Source organism: Panthera onca, chromosome D1 (genome assembly GCF_046562875.1).
Source record: "Panthera onca isolate mPanOnc1 chromosome D1, mPanOnc1 haplotype 2, whole genome shotgun sequence".
Taxonomy (NCBI): domain Eukaryota; kingdom Metazoa; phylum Chordata; class Mammalia; order Carnivora; family Felidae; genus Panthera; species Panthera onca.
The window spans coordinates 37860541-37881121 of record NC_138348.1 but is presented as its reverse complement, the minus strand read 5'-3'; the positions used below and the strand labels follow the sequence as shown (position 1 = coordinate 37881121).

The 20581-nt window shown below is 38.8% G+C and overlaps 1 long non-coding RNA gene and 1 pseudogene across 1 annotated transcript in view; both read right to left on the bottom strand.

The window, feature by feature from the left end:
• Nucleotides 1-20581, bottom strand: part of LOC132661555 (uncharacterized) — a 172766-nt gene that overhangs the window by 110987 nt on the left and 41198 nt on the right. The window lies entirely within an intron of this gene.
• LOC132662598 (U6 spliceosomal RNA) lies at nucleotides 7105-7203 on the bottom strand (annotated as a pseudogene).

The following is a 20581-nucleotide window of genomic DNA, read 5'->3' as shown; positions in this document are numbered from 1 at the left end:
TATTCAGAACACTTCATCCTAAAGCAGCAGAATACACATTCTTCTCCAGTGCACATGGAACATTCTCCAGAATAGATCACATACTGGGACACACATCAGCCCTCAACAGGTACAAAAAGATCAAGATCATACCGTGCATATTTTCAGACCACAATGCTATGAAACTTGAAATCAACCACAAGAAAAAAAAATGTGGAAAGGTAACAAATACTTGGAGACTAAAGAACATCCTACTAAAGAATGAATGGGCTAATGAAGAAGCTAAAGAGGAGATTAAAAAGTAAATGGAAGCCAATAAAAATGATAACATCACAGCCCAAAACCTCTGGGATGCAGCAAAGGCGGTCATAAGAGGGAGGTATATAGCTATCCAGGCCTTCCTAAAGAAGGAAGAAAGATCTCAGATACACAACTGAACTTTACACCTTAAGGAGCTGGAAAAAGCACAGCAAATGCATCCCCAAACCAGCAAAAGACAGGAAATAATAAAGATTAGAGAAGAAATCAATGGTATCTAAACCAAAAAACAAAACAAAACAAAACAGTAGAACAGCTCAAAGAAACCATAAGCTGGTTCTATGAAAGAATTAACAAAATTGATAAACCCCTAACCAGTTTGATCAAAAAGAAAAAGGAAAGGACCCAAATAAATAAATAAATAAATAAATAAAATCAAGAATGAAAGAGGAGAGATCACAACCTACGCAGCAGAAATAAAAACAATAATAAGAGAATATTATGAGCAATTATACGCCAATAAAATGGGCAATATGGAAGAAATGGACAAATTCCTAGAAACATATACACTACCAAAACTGAAACAGGAAGAAGTAGAAAAATCTGAACAGACCCATAACCAGTAAGGAAATCAAATTAGTAATCAAAAATCTCCCAAAAAACAAGAGCCCAGGGCCAGATGGTTTCCCAGGAGAATTCTACCAAACATTTAAAGATGAGTTAAAACCTATTCTCTTGAAGCTGTTCCAAAAAATAGAAATGGAAGACAAACTTCCAAATTCTTGCTATGAAGCCAGTATTACCTGGACTCCAAAACCAGACAAAGACCCCACAAAAAAGGAGAACTATAGACCAGTCTTCCTGATGAACATGGATGCAAAAGTCCTCAACAAGATATTAGCAACCAGATCCAACAATACATTAAAAACTTATTCACCATGACCAAGTAGGATTTATACTGGGATGCAGGGCTGGTTCAATATCCACAAAACAATCAATGTGATTCATCACATCAACAAAAGCAAGAACAAGAACCCCATGATCCTCTCAATAGATGCAGAGAAAGCATTTGAAAAATACAGCATCCTTTCTTGATAAAAACCCTCAAGAAAGTAGGGATAGAAGGAGCATACCTCGAGATCATAAAAGCCATATATGAAAGTCTCAATGCTAATATCATCCTCAATGGGGAAAAACAGAGCTTTCCCCGTAAGGTCAAGAACAAGACAGGGATGTCCACTCCTGCCACTGCTATTCAACATAGTATTGGAAGTCTTAGCCTCAGCAATCAGACAACACAAAGAAATATAAGGCATCCAAATTGGCCAGTAGGAGGTCAAACTTTCATTCTTTGCAGATGACATGATACTCTATATGGAAAACCAAAAAGATTCCACCAAAAAACTGCTAGAATTGATTCATGAATTCAGCAAAGTTGCAAGATATAAAATCAACACACAGAAATTGGTTGCATTCCTATACAACAACAATGAAGCGACAGAAAGAGAAATCAAGGAATCGATCCCATTTACAGTTGCACAAAAAACCATAAAATACCTAGGAATAAATATAACCAAAGAGGTGAAATATCTATATACTGATAACTACAGAAAACTTATGAAAGACATCGAAGAAGACACACACATACAAAAAGGAAAAATATTCCATGTTCCTGGATAGGAGGAAAAAATATTGTTAAAATGCCAAAACTACCCAAAGCAATCTACATATTCAATGTGATCTCTATCAAAATAACACCAGCATTCTTCACAGAGCTAGAACAAACAATCCTAAAATTTGTATGGAATCAGAAAAGAACCCGAATAGCCAAATCAATCTTGAAAAAGAAAACCAAAGCTGGAGGCATCACAATCCCAACTTTAAGCTGTGTTACAAAGCTGTAATCATCAAGACAGTATGGTACTGGCACAAGAACAGACACTCAGATCAATGGAATGGAATAGAGAACCCAGAAATGGACCCACAAACGTACGGCCAACTAATCTTTGATAAAGCAGGAAAGAATATCCAATAGAAAAAAGACAGCCTCTTCAGCAAGTGGTGGTGGCGAAACTGGAGAGTGACAAGCAGAAAAATGAACCTGGACCGCTTTCTTACACCACACACAAAAATGAACTCAAAATGGATGAAAGACCTAAATGTAAGACCATCAAAATCCTCGAGGAGAAAGCAGGCAAAAACTTCTTTAACCTTGGTTGCAGCAACTTCTTACTCAACACATCTCCGGAGGCAAGGGAAACAAAAGTAAAAATGAACCATTGGGACCTCATCAAAATAAAAAGCTTCTGCACAGAGAAGGAAACAATCAGCAAAACTAAAAGGCAACCAACAGAATGGGGGAAGATATTTGCAAATGACATATCAGATAGAAGGTTAGTATCCAAAATCTATAGAGAACTTACCAAACTCAACACCCAAAAAACAATCTAGTGAAGAAATATGCAAAAGACATGCATAGATACTTCGCCAAAGAAGACATCCAGATGGCCAACCAACACATGAAAAAATGCTCAACATCACTCATCATCAGGGAAATACAAATCAAAACCACAATGAGATACCACCTCACACCTGTCAGAATGGCTAACATGAACAACTCAGGCAACAACAGATGTTGGCGAGGATGTGGAGAAAGAGGATCTCTTTTTCACTGCTGGTGGGAATGCAAACTGGTGCAGCCACTCTGGAAAACAGTATGGAGGTTCTTCAAAAAGTTAAAAATAGAACTACCTTATGACCCAGCAATTGCACTACTAGATATTTATCCAAGGGATACAGGTATGCTGTTTTGAAGGGGTACATGCACCCCATGTTTATAGCAGCATTATCAACAATAGCCAAAGTATGGAAAGAGCCCAAATGTGCAGCGATGGATGAATGGATAAAGAAGATGTGGTACATATATATACAATGGAGTATTACTTGGCAATCAGAAAGAATGAAATCTTGTCATTTGAACTAAGTGCATTGAACTAGAGGGTATTATGGTAAATGAAATTAGTTAGAGAAAGACAAATATCATATGACTTCACTCATATGAGGAATTTAAGAAACAAAACATATGAACATAGGGGAAGGGAAGCAAAAATAATACAACAGGAAGAGGGACAAAACATAAGGGGCTCTTAAATATGGAGAACAAACAGAGGGTTGCTGGAGGGGTTGTGGGAGGGCGATGGCCTAAATGGGTAAGGGGCATTAAGGAATCTACTCCTAAAATCATTGTTGTACTGTATGCTAACTGGGATATAAATTTAAAAATAAATTAATTAAAAAATAAAAACATTGGCTTTACATGATGCTGCTAAGAAAGGGACATGTTTCAGGAAGCAAATGCCCATGTTCAAGGTGGATTTATGCATTTCCCTCAATTTGACTCAATCTATATTTGGAAGATACCATGACATTATTTTGGGTCTACCATGATTTTTGATGGCCATACACCTAGAGACTCTATTTATCTACTTTTAGTTCTAGGCTAGGCTTGTTCCTTCTTTAATCTGTTCTATCTTGCTTTGAGTACAGAGTTGTGCTACTCTGGTTCAGAGAAAAACTGTAAAATATGGCATCTGATGGCTATTGTGATTAACTCCCAACACTCATTATACCTTGACAGTAATTGGTCTATGGATAAAGATGTTCATGTGACACATTTATGACCAGTGAAGCATGAAGGAAAGTCACTGAGGTGGGAGTTAGTCTGAGGAAAGTCTTCCCACTCCCAAAAGAAAGTCACAGGAAGAGACTATCCTTCTCCTTCACCTACATGTTATTCTCTCTGAATATATTTCTATAAGTGCCGAAGCCATCTTGCTATACAGGCTGAGGAGGAAACCTGCCAAAGAAGGAAGACTAAAAATGTAGAAAGAATATGGATCTTTAATATCCTGCTGATCCACTGATGACACCATTTTGGAGCCCCACACTAATTCTCGTATTCCAATTATGAGATGATACATTTCTTTATTGTTTTCTCGCATTTGGAAGAGGATTATTGTTGATGAGGACAAAAGAATCTTAACTGATACATGATGAGGGGCCATTTCATCATGGGTCCTTTCATGATGAAGTCTATGGTTTCTAAGAGATATCTTAATAGTAAAGCATCAGAGGAACAGTAGGTTTTCTTCATCCCCATTTATGGGATGTTATCAATTCCTAAAATTAATTTCTAATATGCCTGGGACCCATGTAGCCTTTTCCTATGATACCAACAGTTATATTCTTCTGAAAGTCAAAGTCTGAATCTTTAGATTTGAAATAAGGAAATGCTATCAAATGGAACTTTCAGGGAATACCCTAAAGAATTATACCTAAGCTCACTTGCTTCTGGTTTTGAAAATACCAGTCAGTATTTAAAAAAAGGAAGTCATGAAATTTTATTAATAGATTAGGTCTCTAAGAGTTTTTGAATAAACTGAAGAATGGCTGTGAAAAAGAGAATTTGGATCAATTCCTTGGTGTCTAACACTTTCTGGATGCAGCTTCCCTTATATCTATCTCAGCTTGCTAGACCTCAGGGGAACCCTGCTGAAAACCTACTTACCAAAATAGAAATTAGGACATTCTAATCATCCTCAGGATCAAAATGAAAAAGAGGCAATGGTGGGAGGTTGGGAGGCTTATGTTTTCATTTTTAGTTTCTAACTAACAGATCAGTTTGTTTTCTTTTTAATAGATACAATTATTGATAAAAATATAATTTTTCCTTTTTATGGGATACTTTATTACATTGCTTAATAGAGCTTTAATGTCCTATATATGGCACTTACTATGTGACTCTTCTAGTAATTTGAAAAGTACACCATAAGATGTACATCTTGAGATGTTATATGGTACATCATATATCACATCATTGGAGTAAGAAAGCTGAATTCTCATCATTTTTCTATGTGATATGGGGCAAGCCAGCTTCTGTGAATATCATTTCTCTCATCTCAAAAGAAATTGTTGTAAGGATCATATATGATATTGTAGGAATAAAAACATTTTCTAAGTTATATATACATAAAAGGAACTATAACTCTAGCACAATGGTAAGTTTGGCTGAAATACAAGAAGCTTGTTAATGCATAAAACAAATACATTGTCTGTTTTATAAAATAGAGCACTGTATAGGAAATAAGCAAAATACAGTAATCAGAAGTGATACACAGGAGGGAGCTATCGACTCAGTCTGAGGGTTAGTAGGGAATTCCTCAAGAACTCAATGCCTGAGCTGGATTTGGAAGTCATCTTTCAGAGCTAACCTTTTCCTCATTTAGAGAATAGGATGCCATGTATAAAATCATGGAGATCGCAAAGAGCATGTTATTGTGCAGGAAACAAGTCAGAGTAGCCCAAATCTAGCAGTCCTAGGGGTTGGAGGTGGGGTGGAGATGGGGTTAGGGTTTAGTGTAGATTGTGATGAAGTGTGAACCTGAATGGGACCAAACCAGAGGGCGCATTATGTGTTGGTAAGGGATGTGGGTATACTCTGAAGACCTGATTCATCATCAGAATGAGTAGGGGACTTTGGAAGGTATTATTATTGGCCTCATCCCAGACCTTCTGAATTGGAATCTTGGCTGGGGGATGGAGTGGGTGGTGAGACTCAGAGCTGCATCTCTACAACCCTGCTATCAGTTAGGTTTCAGAACCACTGACCTGGATGAAAGGAAGCCACTAGAGGAATGTGAGCAGGAAAATGACATGGTCAGATTTGCATTTTAAAAAATGATTTAAGCAGATATGTTAGGCATGGCAGGAGAGGAGTCCAACCCAGGAGATAGAATTCAGGGCATGACAAAAACCTGGGAGCCAGATAAGAGGATTGAGAGCAGCAAAGCAGCTGGCAGGAGGATGCTGAGTGGGCTGACAGAGGGGGTGGAGGGAGGAGGAGGGGATGAACTTAGTGGTACAATAGACTGTGTAAAACAAGGAAAGCCCTGTAGCCAAGAATAAGAATGTGACTTTTTCCTAGAAAGAGATGGGGAGCCCTGGAGCATTTTGAGCAAGACAGTGACAGGATCCATTGCTTGGAAACTGATTTTGACCTGACTGCAGGGAGTCTCATCAATGAGGGCACCTTAGCAAAGGGTTCTTGGCTCGAGGCAAATGTTTGTTTAGCACAGGGGCCCTTGGGCAGAGAGCTGGAATAGCTGGTTCTTGACATCTCTGTCAGAACTCCAGTTTCCAGAGCATGTTTAGCAATTCAGATGAATAAAGACAGGGAAAAAGGAAACAGGAAGGTCTGATTTACAGGAAATTATTAAAGAAAACCAAAGACAAATACTCCAGGGTAAGTAAAAGAAAGGAAAATCTCAATGCCAAAAAACCAGCCAGGTTTTCACTCGGAGAAAATGAATAATGTCCTATGGTCACTGAATGTAGTCAAACAAAAGAACTCTGCTGTATGTGTTGATAATTGGTTGCAGTTAACTGTAAACCTTTGGATTTATTATAAAAGCCCCAGTTTTAAGTATTCAGCATTGTGGCCATGTGCTCATCACTGTGTCCTGTTTTTGGGGGGAAATGTACTTACCATAATTCTAATCCCAGTTTTGTTTCTAGTTTTACTTGGCCTTGTGTAAATCATTTAAATCCCAAGTTTATTATAGTGAACAAAATTGGATTTGCAATTAGATAGATCTCTTTTTTTAAATTAAAGTACCATTAACATACAGTGCTATATTTGTTTCAGGTGTACAATGTAGTGATTCAACAATCCTATACAACATACAATGCTCATCATGGTAAGTGTACTCTTAATCCCCTTCACCCGTTTCTCCCATCCCTCCGCACACCTCCCTTCTGGTAACCATTAGTTTGCTCTTCATAGTCAAGAGTCTGGGTTTTTTGTTTGTCACAAACATGGAAGCTTCATGAATTTTCATGTCATCCTTGTGCAGGGGCCGTGCCAATCTCTGTGTCGTTCCAATTTTAGCATTTGGCATAGGTGCTGCCAAAGTGAGCACAACAGATCTCTATTTTTGTCCCAAGTTCTTTCAATGTTTTTTTAAACTTTTAAACCCTAATTTCCACTTCTATTTTATAAGGTTATTATGAGGGTCAAAGAAGGTAAGTTTAGGTAATATACCAGAACAGTACGAATATACCAGAATAGTGCCAGACCCATAGTAAGCCCTCTGTAAAAGCTGACTGCCCCATTTTCCTACTGCTTTTCCTCATCTTGAAGCTGGAGAGATAGGGGAGAAGAGCAGAAGTGGCAAGCATGTGGCCCCCAAGTTACCATTTTCATTTCTTGCCTTCATGGAAAACATTCTATTTGATCATAGCCTTCTTTGTTTTGAAACCAAAAGGAACCTCAAAATCCTCCCAACACAGAACCTTGAGCTGAAGCTACTAGCTGCATAGATGAGACATTTGAGATGAGACCAATTTGTTGTTACCCCTGGCCTGGGTAGTCTCTAAGGTTGTAGCTGAGACACCATGAGCCCACAAAAAATGGAATCCAATTTCCAAAATCATATAACTGAGTGGAAAGCAAAATTTTTCAAAGCTGAGAAGATACAAGGATATTCTATAAGATACAGAATGGAATAGATTGCTGATGGAGGCTTTTAGGAAACCTGAGGGTTGGGATGATATTGGAATTGGTCTTTGTGGTAGACAGAATTAAGATCCCACAAAGTTGCTGGTCTCAATCCCTGGAATCTGTGAATGTACTACCTCACATGACAAAATGGACTTTGGGTTGTGATTTAAGGATCTTGAAGTGGGAAGATTGTTCTGGATTATCTGGGTGAAGCCACTATATTAACAAGGGTCTTTACAAGAGAGAGAAGGGTAGGTAGGCAGGAGGATCAGAGTCAGAGGAGGTGTAGGGATGGAAGCAGGAGTGGGAGATGCAGCCAGTCAAGCAGTGCAAGCAGCTTCCAAAAGCTGGAAAAGGCAAGGAACCAACTCTGCCTCGAGCCTCCAGAAGGAATGCAGCCCTGCTGACACCTTGATTTTAGTCTTATAAGACCCATTTCCAGACTTCTGACTACTAGTACTATAAAATAATAAACGTTTGCTGTTGTAAGGCATTAAATTCATGGTCATTTGCTACAATAGCACTAGGAAACTAATACAGGCCTTTAAAGAAGGGCTTGGAGAGACAATAAAGAGGGACAATTTGGGTGAGTAGTAGATGATGAGCAGAGGCTTCAATGTGAGAATAAGCAAAGTATACAGTGGGAATCAGGGATCCTGACTGGTTTGAGGAGGGTGGATACGCTGTTGACGAGAAGGAACACAAGTCAGGGGTTAAGCCCTTGCACAGGTCTGATAGCCTGAATTTGAATCCTACTTCTGATGATTTCTAAGTAACCTTGGTTCAGTTACTTAACTTCTCTGGCATTACAATGTTATCTATAAATGTAAGAGTAACAATATTGCCTATTTCATTGAGTTAATGAGATCATAGATGTTAAAATGTCTAAAACTAAATAGTGCTCCATAATGGGAAGTGCTATTTTTTTATGAATAGAAGAAGACAAGGGTGAATGGCTACTTTATTAGGAAAAAACTCTGATTACTAGAGTGAAATTAGGAAACTTTACTTCCTAGACATTGGGTGACTATCAAAAGATCTTGAATAGGAAACTACCTTAAAAATACAAAAAGACTCCTGTGGTAACAAAGACAAAAGACAGGAAAACCATTCATGTAAGGGAAAGTTTGAAGGATAGATAGAGGTTGCTCTTCACAGAAATATAGGAAAAATTAGGCACATATTGCCCAAGCATGTTGGCTGACTCCAATGCCTTCTTATAGGAGTAGAATGTTGTAGAAACATCCCTAGCCTGGTAGTCAAGAGAAAAAGGTTCTTACTTGGGCTGTGTCAGCCACTCATTACCCCATTGAACAAGCCGCTGATGTATATGGTTTTGGGTCCCCTCTGGTGAACTCAGTCTTCATGGCTCAGCATTTGCTGAGACTGTACTATTTCCAAGTAATACTTCTCTTGGGCTTATTTTTTCTGTGAGCCTGAGGTCAAATGATTTATCTTCAGGAAACTGCAAGGATAAAAAAGCCCTCCTAAAAAGCAAATTAATTCTAATTGCTATGAATCTCAGTAACTATTTGAACCCTGCACTTACCAAATAATTAGATATTTTTACAAAGATGTGAAGAGTAGCTACAAGACATTCAAAAAGTATAAATCATGTAAAAATTGTGTTTTGTATGCAATTAGATTGTTTCTATCTATGCTAATCATCTCCTGTGTGGTATCTTTGGGACAGGGCCTTTGCCTCAAACAAGCCAGGGAAAGAGGACAGCTTTTCCCCCATATATTACTGTTCAACTAGGATTGCATAGCAATGTATCCAAACCATAAATGTGTTTCGTGGTCATGAATTATTAGTTCAATAGAATTATTCTTATCAAGGAGAAAATCTCTAATAAAAATTGCCAAATAACATGTGAAAAACAGCAAAATGTAAAAAAAAATACTTAGAATAGTTTTAAGTCAAAATATTTTCTAATAATAAGTGAGAACAGAATGCTTCCTGCCTTTAGCCAGTAACACAGGGCCTAATCTACACTTTGGTACAGAGGGAGATGCTGACAGTAATTTGAAGAAAAGTGCTATAATCAATAGTCAAGTGTCAACAGTTAGGACACCCTTGATGCTAAATGAAGCTATTTAAACCCCTTATTTTTAGAAAAGTAAATAAATAATACAGCAATGGAAAGGGAAGTCTGTAGACATTCAGAGCTGTTATTTACATTGTCCAGGCATCAATGGATCCCCCAGCATTCTGAAACCACCTTGCTTTAGTATCTAAATAAAAGAAGCCCAGACCCCAATCTCATAAAATTTGAGAAGTCCAATGTTTTGCCAGGTGCCTGAGATTTCCTAGAGTAGGGAGGATGCAGTATTTACCACCCCAAGGATTGGTCCAGCTTCTAGCTCAGCTGTGACCTCTCTCAGATGGACCCTGATACTCTGCCAAGATTCAAAGCTGCTCCAGATCTCAATTTGGTCTGCTTTGCTCCAAAACTTAAGCATAGTGCTCCTTTCCCCCACTGCATTTTCTCCATATTAGCTACATAAGTGGTCTAAGCAAAGTTAATGGAAGATTGAGGGAAAGTAAAGCAGAATTACAGAACTGATCAGAAAACACCTTAAAAGTGAACATCAGCCTTCTGTGAGGCTAAAGTTTGCAGTCACCAAACTCTGGAGGCTATAGCTTCTCACCATGTTGCTGAGGCCTCGCTTTGCCCTGTCTCAGAAAGCCTGTCTTCAAATCTCTTCTATGATGCCCAGAAACAGTGCTTCTGTTTTCTTCATTCATAAAAGGGCAACTTAAAAGTCCCAGTATTTCATTGTACAAAGCCTTTTGACTCCTCTAAACAAAATTGCAAGAGCTGCCATTACATCGTAAACATGTCCAGGTAATAACTTGCCTCAAACTAAAGTGCCATCTAACTGAGGCTCCAGACTTAGCACAAAGCAAACAGCAGCACGGAGGTCAGGTATTTAGGATGTGGCTCCAGGGTTAGGTGCATAGGCACGAGTTTACCTGGACTGTGTGCTGGGTGTGGGGGCTGGTGGGTAGGGAGCAGGAGGGGAGTGGATGTCAAAACTCTATTCTGTCTCTGAAGAGACACTGGAAATGCCAGGTCTTTTTTCTTGTTGCTGTTGCTTTCATTCTCCTCCTCCACCCCCTCTTCCCCTTCCACTACTCCATCCTCCTTCTAGCCTTCCTTTCTTCTTTCTCTTCTTCCTTCTATTCCTCTGTTCTATCTCCTCTTCTTATATTAAGTTTGAGAAAATCAATCCTAAAATGGATATTTTACTAAAAAAAATCCAGAATTTCTAAACCTGTCTTCAAAACTCTCTGTAATAAGGCCCAGCCTGCCTTACTTCCCAATTAATCCCTTGTGTAGCCTGTGTTTTAGCAAAATGGAATCATTTACAGATCCCTGACCTGTCCCCACAGTGGAAGCCCTGCTCATTCTATTTATACCAGCATAGGATTCTCCATGGTGAGATTCTCCAGGATCAACTGATTGATCGATCCATCTATCTATAGAGAGAAAGAGAGAGAGAGATGATTAGATAGATGAGAATTGGGTTCATGCCATTATGGAGGATGAGAAGTACCAAGATCTGCCTCTGCAAACTGGAGACCTGGGAAAGATGGTGGTATAATTCAGTCTGAGTATGAAGGCCTCAGAGAACCAGAAGAGATTATGACATAAATTCCATTTGGAGGGCAGGAAAAAAGGAGATAGATTTCCTGGTTCAATTGGTAAGGCAGGGGGGAATAAAAGAGATAAAACCCTCTTTCTCCACTCTTTTTGTTCTATTCAGACCCTCAATTTTTAGGATAGGGCCCATCCATCACCCATGTTGGGGAGGGCAATCTACTTTACCCAATCCACCAGTTCAAATGATAATCTCATCCAGAAACACCCTCACAGGTACACCCATAAACAATGTTTAATCTGGGCACCTAAAGCCACTCTGGTTGATACTTAATCATCATAACACAAATTCCATAGTTTAAAACCCAGCCCACTCTTGAAGGTTCGGTTTAACATTATATTTGTCATTACTCAAGTATAGATAATATTCCTACCCTGACTACCTTTCATACTCCCATGAGGCTCTGCCTCCAAAATATGATGAATACCTTTAATCTGCTTTCCAATTCTGCTACTTTGAGTCAGATTATGGAATCAGAAAGAGCTTATTTGAATTCTGGCCCTGCTTCTTCTTAGTATTTATTTATTTATTTATTTATTTATTTATTTATTTATTTTACCTTGGGCAGACTATTTTAGCACTTTGTGCCTCATTTTGTTCATCTGTAAATAGGAATAAAATAATACCTCAAGAATTGTTGCAGGGATAAAATAAAAGAATGTACATACGTTCCTTAGCACAGTACCTGGCACACACAAAAAAGCTTCATAAGCATTAGCTATGTAGCACTATTTCCTAACATTTGAATAAGGCTCCATGGTTTAAAAACACACTTTTGGGGGCACCCGGATGGCTGAGTCAGTTAAGCATCCGACTTCGGCTCAGGTCATGTTCTCATGGTTCGTGAGTTCGAGATCCGTGTCAGGCTCTGTGCTGACAGCTCTGAGCCTGGAGCCTTCTTTGGATTCTGTGTCCCCTTCTCTCTCTTCCCCTCCCCCGCTCACTCTCTGATTCCCTCTCTCTCAAAAATAGGTAAACATTAAAAACAAAAACAAACAAAAATTCCAAAAACACTCTGCTGCATTGGTTAGCCCAAATACCCTATGAAATAGGTAGAGCAAATTTTTATGCATATTTTACAAATAAAGAAATAGGGTTTTAAAGAAAATGAGCAACTTTAACTGGATTATAGCAAAAATTAAAGGCCAGGCCGACTGTCACCTTCATCTATTTTTGACCCTGCATTCAGTTACCAATAAACTGCATTTGCCTGAGCAGGACCTTTGTTCTTTAAGGAGCCTCTGTTACAGAAATGTTCTAGAAATAGCAAGTGTGGGCTGCATGGACCCCTTTGCCACTCTTCAGGAGACTAAAATAGGGGTGGGAGGAAGAAAGAAAGGTTTCATCTTGGGTTGTAAATTCCCCAGGGGAGAAATAATTGAAGAACTGTTTATGATAGAAAACTATAATTAGGAGTAATGGGATGAAATTAAGGAGAGGGAAACAACAAGTTTATAATAAGGTTCCAGTATGAGGTACTCAAATTTAATTGTGTTTTTTAAGTAATGTCAGACTCCCAGATGCTGTAGCGATGAAGACTGTATACAAATGGGTACATAAATAAATGACTTTATAATCCACACAATCAAACTGGTGTGCCTTATAAACCAAGAGCCATTTTGCAATTGCACATTTAGAATTGGCACAGCTATATGCAAAAAGGAAAAAAAAATCTTTTATTGGGCTGAGAATTTGATTGTTTCCTATGTCTTATAACCTTACAACTTACTAAGAGGAGCAGAGAAATCCCTCCTCCTTTACAAAAAAACAAACAAAACAAAACAAAAAAAAAACAACCCACACTCTTTGGCTTATTAGATTTGCATATGTTGTGATCCATTTTTGAGTTGAAGCATCACACACTAGGTTAATTTATCCAAAAGAATGTTACAATCAACCACTTCGATTGCACTGTTCTGACCCTCGGAGACCATAGGAGTGAAGGGGAAAAATATTCATACTAATTTTTACATCTCCCACCTTGCTATAGAGACGCAGTTAATAAAGTCATTCAGAACTAGTGCTACAGGAAATGTGGGAACTTGAAGAGTTTGCCCTGCTTTTCTGTTATTGGCTTCTCTGTGGAATCAAATTATTTGGAGTTCTTTGCTTTAAGGTCATTATTTTTCATTAGACAAGCTGCTGCTGTTATCCAAAAGTTAATAGCGGGAATATGTCTGGCTGACACGACAAATACAGCCATAGTTCCACAGTTATTAATGCCAGTAACAATTTAGGATACAATAAATGACTTTGGGCTGTGGCATTTACTACTCAGACAATAGCAGGAACTTGTTGCTGATCTGTCTTCTGAAAAGAGAACACACACACAGGCTCATGCATGCATATGCTGAACCCATAATAGCCACTTGCTGATGGCTACCCAAATACATCATGGCAACTAAATGGAATTTTATAAGTATAGGGTGTCAAAGTGTGATTCACGATAGAAGAAGAGAAATTATGATACAAAGCATGAGTCTGGGAACTTGGAGGGCTTAAGGCAGCATTGACAATCCTATTACACTCCTCCAGATGGTAAGGACATACATAAAGACCTCACTAAAATGTTTGCAGAATTCTTTCTGCCTGAATATTTCCAGTGGGAAATGTGTGACTGGTCGGTCACTGGTTCTAATGCTAACACGGGTTGACTCTAGGCTAGCCCTGGCCCCATATACAGTAACAGGATTTTACTTTTCTTAGAGATTTATGAGATGCATTGGCATGGTAAAGTCTCCATGGAGCTCTATAATACATGGACACAACATTTTTCAAGGTTATTTGTGCACTGAAGTCTTTCTGTTTGAATTACTAATTAACATTTTGCATACCAGCATTTAATGAATATTAGTTCGGAAACAAGGTCTTAATCCCCCTGTCCCTTTATATACATGGACACACATGGGGAATTGTCATGATTCAATAGAAACAAGGCTGCTCCCCATAACTCTCCTACTGATGAAATTCAAATGCTCAAATGGTTGGAGAACTATAGCCACCTAAGAACCTTTCTGCTTTGCATTCTTCCTCTGAACTCCCAGTCTGGAGATTTTGCTAAACTTGCTTGGGTTTGTTGGGTTTCTCTTCTTGTTCTGTCCCAGAGAAACTTCTATTATTCAATTAATTTCCAAACTTCACAATCATTGGAGCAGTTTTTCTCCTCAAGAGCCCCCCACACACACATTATCATTTCAAAATGGCAACTAATACGACAGATACAAAGCTTCTTAAAAGAAGCAGTCATTGCTGTATTACTGAAGTCTAACTCAGTGCCTGTCACAAGGTCATGGCTTACTGATTGTGACTCATTAAATGAAAACCACCAGGGTGACAAATTCCTTAAGATGGCTAGAATAGGATCTACAGACATTCTGACCAATGTTTTCAAGGCTTATCTCTGTTCTTCCAATTCCTAATTTGTGGGGGATAAGCTTAGGAATCCCCTGGACTTACACCAATGGGTTAACAAGGCATAAAGAAATACAGTCATAAAATGCTCACACCCGAGTTTGGGTAAACCAGATTGGCATTCCAAGAATGGGGGGGGGGGCGCAAAGACACCCTGAGAATAGGGAAACACAAAGGTGCCAGGATTAGGGAAATGCAAAGGCACCCCAAAATAGAGAGGGGGTACAGAGCCCCCAAAGTAGAGAGGGAGAGGCAAAGGCCTAAAATAGAAATGGTACAAAGGTGCCCAGTACATAGATATGTGAAATAAATAAGATCATATATTCAGGGTGAAAGCACCCCAAATTTAGTACTATAGCAGAAAGCTGCTTTCATAGGAGAATAGGGCCAGGTTAGGTAAACTGGTGAATTGGGCTATGGACCACTGGGCTGCAGAAAAAGCAGCCCTGAGCGGAGATGGTTAACAAAACAAAAGGTGTCTTGTTAACCCTGAGGTTATTCCCCCTATCTGTCTCATCCCCTAGGCTGGCAAAGATAAACAGGCACGGTGCCTCCTGTCTGCTGTTAACAACCATCTACCCATCTGCCTGGCACCTGGATTTTGTTTTATATTGACCCAAACCCCAAACACTGTATATCTTTAAAAAACCCCTTTTCCCTCACGTCCACAAGTTAATGTTCAGTTTCTTTGTCTCTTTGTACATGCCCATCACGTTTGTAAACCTCTGATCTGAATAAAAATGGGGCAAGGACCCTTATTTGGGGCTCTTGTCTTTTTTCCAAACATTAGCCATCTCTCGCTTTAATCCTGCATCTGTCCGCTCTTTTGCTGGCCAAAAGAGAACTTTAGACCTAGAGTCTACGACACTAATTGCTTCCTGCTCACCATCAATAAGCATTTATTCAGCAACCACATAAACAAAGAAGTGCTTCACAGGGCAAGTTTAATTGACTTATTCCCTGCCCTTTGAGAGCAGACAGTCTCAATTTCTTTTCCTCATAAGAGTACATAACTTAATTTAGTTACTAAAATGTGACAAATTGCTATCATAGGTTATATATCTTTTCATATTCAGTAATTTGTCTTTCTCCCACCCTGTCGGGTTCCCAGAGAGATCAGCACTTATTCGATTCTGACTAAATATATCCATAAACCAGATTGTTCAAAGCGCGGATTAGCTGCTTTCATTTTCTGGTTAAGTAAAGGTTGCACTCCAATATCCTGGCCTCCTTCCTTTGAGACTGGATGGCTTCCTGAGTCATCATCCTACTGCATGAGCTCTGTGCTGTGTTAGAGATGGGGAATCATGACTCATAGGAGGTCAGGGGTGAGAGGATCTTAGGAATTGTCTAGGACTTGCTGTAATATTAATGGTAACACTCTCACTACCTTTGCATAAGCTTGTTAAATTGAGAAGTATGTTCTCATCAATTCAACTAGCCTGTGAGACTGGCAGAAAACAAACACAGGGAAACAGTGATTTGTTCAAGATCACATAACACCAGGATTTGGCACAGATCTTTTGCCTCTGAGTCTAGCAGAATTTTTTTTCTCTATTGTCTGAAGAGGAAGAAGATGGAGAGGAAAAGGGGAGGGAGGACTTAAGAGGAGGAAAGAGAAAAGAGAAGTTCTTGACTCAAAGTGTGTGCTTAACAAATATTTTTGAATGAATGATAATAATTCTTATATGCATATAAACTCTTTGTGCTTTAGTTTCCTCCTATTTAAAATGGATAATATTCTCTCCCACATGTTGTTGTGAAGATAAAGTGAATTGATACCCCAAAATTAACATATGTGTATGTGGGCATATATACATACATATCTTAGAATAGTGCTCAGTGTATAGTAAGTACTTAGATAATATCAATCATTATTAAATGCATAGAACTATGCAAGTTACAAAAATTTTGAAAATATTATAATTAATCTTCAAAGTAACTCTTTGAAATCTGTGATTATATCTTCATTTTATAGATCAGCAAACTGAAACACGAAGAGTTCAAGTGACAGTATCCAGGCGGTGATACCTGGGTATGTGCCCACCCCACATACCTCCTTCAACTAGTCACAAATGAAAGTGAAGATCTTATAGCATAAATGGATGTGTCCACGATCACACAGTTGATCTAGGTGTAGGATGCTAGGCTACATGTGTGATGAACCCAGGATACACCCTGGATATTGCAAACATCCTGTCTCTATCCTAACTGTCAGCATGCTATCTTGAAATGTGTCTCTTTCTCTTGATGAGAATAGTTCAGAAAGAAAAAAAATAATAATAATTTGCTAAGCAAATGATCTAGTTAATTGAGGTTTAGCTAAGATTTTACTCTCTATACCTTCATACTAGAACATTCTATAAACACTGACTACAAGGCAGAGAGATACACTGGGAAGGAACAGGTTAACCAGCCTGAATCTTCACTGCATTTGCAACTCAATAATTGGTTAAAAACAGGGAGCTCCCTCACCTCTAATCTTGACCTTTGTTTGTTTTTCCTTTTTTCCCCTCTGTTTTGTTACTTACAAAAATACAAATATACCTTCTCAAGTCAATTAGATCACCACCCAAGCTAATTCTCACCAAGAGGGAACACAAAGAAGCTAGCTGAAGCACAAGCTTCAATTAGGCCACAGCAGATGACATATCTCCTGCACATTTTGTCTTGGATGGATTGATCAGGCGTGCTATGCTGAGTATTGTCTCATTTCCTTTAGGTAGGAAAGCACTTCCCAGAGATCACCTGGCAGTCTGCTCATTGGTTAAGATCTTCACTAAATCAGCCATAGTGTGATCACAGTGTCATTACTGGAAATTAGAAAGGACTGACATAAATGTTGACCCCACTGTTTACTTACTACATCTTTCTCCCTTGAAGAAGTCGCCTTAAAGCTTTTGAGTCTCAGTTTCCTTATCCAGAAACTGGGATAATAATATTTACCTCTGGGGTTGGCTGGATAATGAAAAAAAAACTCATGCATTAATTATACTTCATCAGTCTAAAATCCTGTTATTCACAGTTATCATGTGAATAGGTATTGAGTGTGGAATTACTGTTTTTGATTGTAAGGTATTTGGCATAAGTTAAATCTAGTTCCTCACTTTTAAAATCCTCAGAGAATGAACTACCCTAATGAACAATGCTGCCAAAGGCCAGTGACTTCTGTCTCAAGGTCTGAGAGGAGTGGTGTGTTAAAGGATTTAGGGAGACTCCATTTAACCTTGCAATAAGATGAAAACCAAGCTCTCCCAAGTTGGTTCTTAGCCTTGTCAACATCTCTGCCTTGTCTCTCTGTTAATTTTGTCCTGCTGGCCTGGACTAATACTACAAGGCATTTAGCTGTGTTAATTAAAAATACCAGCCAAGCAAGATGCATAAGGATGTTTCTGCCAAAGGAAGTCTCCAATTTTAAACAGCCAGATTGATTTAAGAGTTTTTAACCAACTGCTCTATAAATTTCCTAGCCAACAGCTTGGTGTTGTGGAACAATAAGTGGGGATTGGAAGCCCAGTGGTTTGCAGGCTGTCTGTCATATGAAGGAGCCACAGGGAAAAGAGTGAGAATAAATAGTATCCTCAGGGAAGTGGGAGATAGTCTGGAAGAAGACTATTGGACAATGAAGGGGAATTAAGAATGTTACTTCAGATCCAGGTTACAATTAGCTGCTGTAACTTAACAGTGGTGAGAACTTTGGAAGGTGCTGGAGCAGTACTAAGTAGATTGCAAAGTTTTAGTGGATGAGGATAGCTGTTGGACACATAGAAATGAGGACGCTGCTTGGCAGTAAGAGTGTTTGCTTATAAAAGTTAGGTTTATGAGCTATTGGAAAAAGAATAAAAGACGGGACGCTGTGGTTTTTGATCTGGAGGAAATAAACCACTTTAATGACCACCAGAGCAATTGGCCAGTCCATACAGTGCCCCATGGTCCAGATGGTGGGCCATGGTGAGAGTGTCAACCATGATCAAGGCACATGCCGAGGCTTTGGGAAGCAGATGGTAACTTTGTGACTCCAAACAATCTGTCCATAGCAAAACAATATCCAATAAGTGGATGACAAGGAACCAGAATCTAGTCTCTTTCCCCCTGACCCCCCAGTGGGGTAACTTTAGGCACTGTGTTAGGGTCTCAGCAGAGCTAGACTGGATTTAAAGATGCCTGTAAATGTTCTGAAACATATTGAGATTTTCTCTTTGTGTCTTAGAATTGTAATCTAGATTTTGCCTACTTTTTCAACACTTGAAATGAAGACATGTAGTCTGACACTAATATATTGATCACCCTTTATTGGGCACCAGAAGCACCTAGGAAGTTCATTAAAATACATACACCCAGGTCTTAATACAGAATTATTGAATGAAAATGCCAGGAGCGGAGCCAAGTGTATGTATGTTTAAGAAGCACCAGAGGTGATTTTGATATTTACCCAAGGTTGAGAAGCATGGTACTTATAGGTATTACTCTTTACACAATGATGCGAGGAGAATGCAGTGCAGCACGTCCACATGTCCTTGCATTTCAAGCGTCCTAGCTTTAACACTGATTACTTAAGGGACTTGGGCCAATTACTTAAGCTTTTTAAATCCTCAGATTCCTCAGATGAAAGTGGGGGCAATGATAGTAACTTCACATAACACTGATATAAAGATTATTAAATGAGTTTACATATGTTGAAACTATTTGCTAATACAGTATTAGTCCTTTGTTCTCTCTAGGGCACAGTCACAATGCAAATATCTGTGAGAGATGTGAAATGTTAAAAAGAGGCACAATACAATAGCGGAAAGAATAAAGGCAGACTCTGGATCCAAGTTCCCACTCTACTACTCTCTCTTCTTAGGTAAGAAATTAAAATGCCGACCGTTAGTTCTTCATTGGTAAATTGGTCTCATAAACTAAAAAGTGATCCAAATCTTGTCTGATTTTGAGTGTCCCAACCTAAGAATGCTTTCACATTTCTAAAGCATTGTTAAAAAAAAGAAAAATACAAAGAAATAAATTATGTGACAGACTACATATGGCCTGCAAAGCCTAATATATTTGCTGTGTTTTTATATATATCTGTGTTTTTAAAGAAAACATTTGCTGATCCCTGGTCATAGTGCTGCATTTTTTCAAGCTTTAATATGCAGGTAAATCATCTGAAGATTTCTTAAAGATGCAGGTTCTTATTTAGTAAGTCTGGGGTTGCGTCCGGGAGTCTGCATTTTTAACAAGCTAGTAGGTGATGCTGATGCTACTTACTCAGGGCCACATGTTGAGTAGCAAGGGTCTGGCTAATCTGAATTAATTGGTATGTGGTAGGCCTGGACTTTTCTTATGTTTACAAAGCTTACCAGGTGATGATAACATGATTATAATGTGCAGCCGGGGCCTAGAGCCACTGGTTTTAGGATCATGTGAGCAAAATTCGTCCAATTAGCTATCATCTTAGAAAACAGAATAAAGTGTCTGGAAATGTGATTCAAGACAGGTGAGTTCTCCTGGTAGCAAGAAAGACACTGGCAGATAAAAGGAAGAGGTTTGACTATTAATAGCCTGTACATAAAATGCCACTGTTTAGCTTCTGAATTTTTATGGGCCAGAAATTTTGTCTGGTTCCTTATCTGTTCCTTTTTTTTAAAGTTATTTTATTTTATTTATTTTGAGAGAGATACAGAATGAGCAGGGGAGGGGCAGAGAGAGAGGGAGAGACAGAATCCC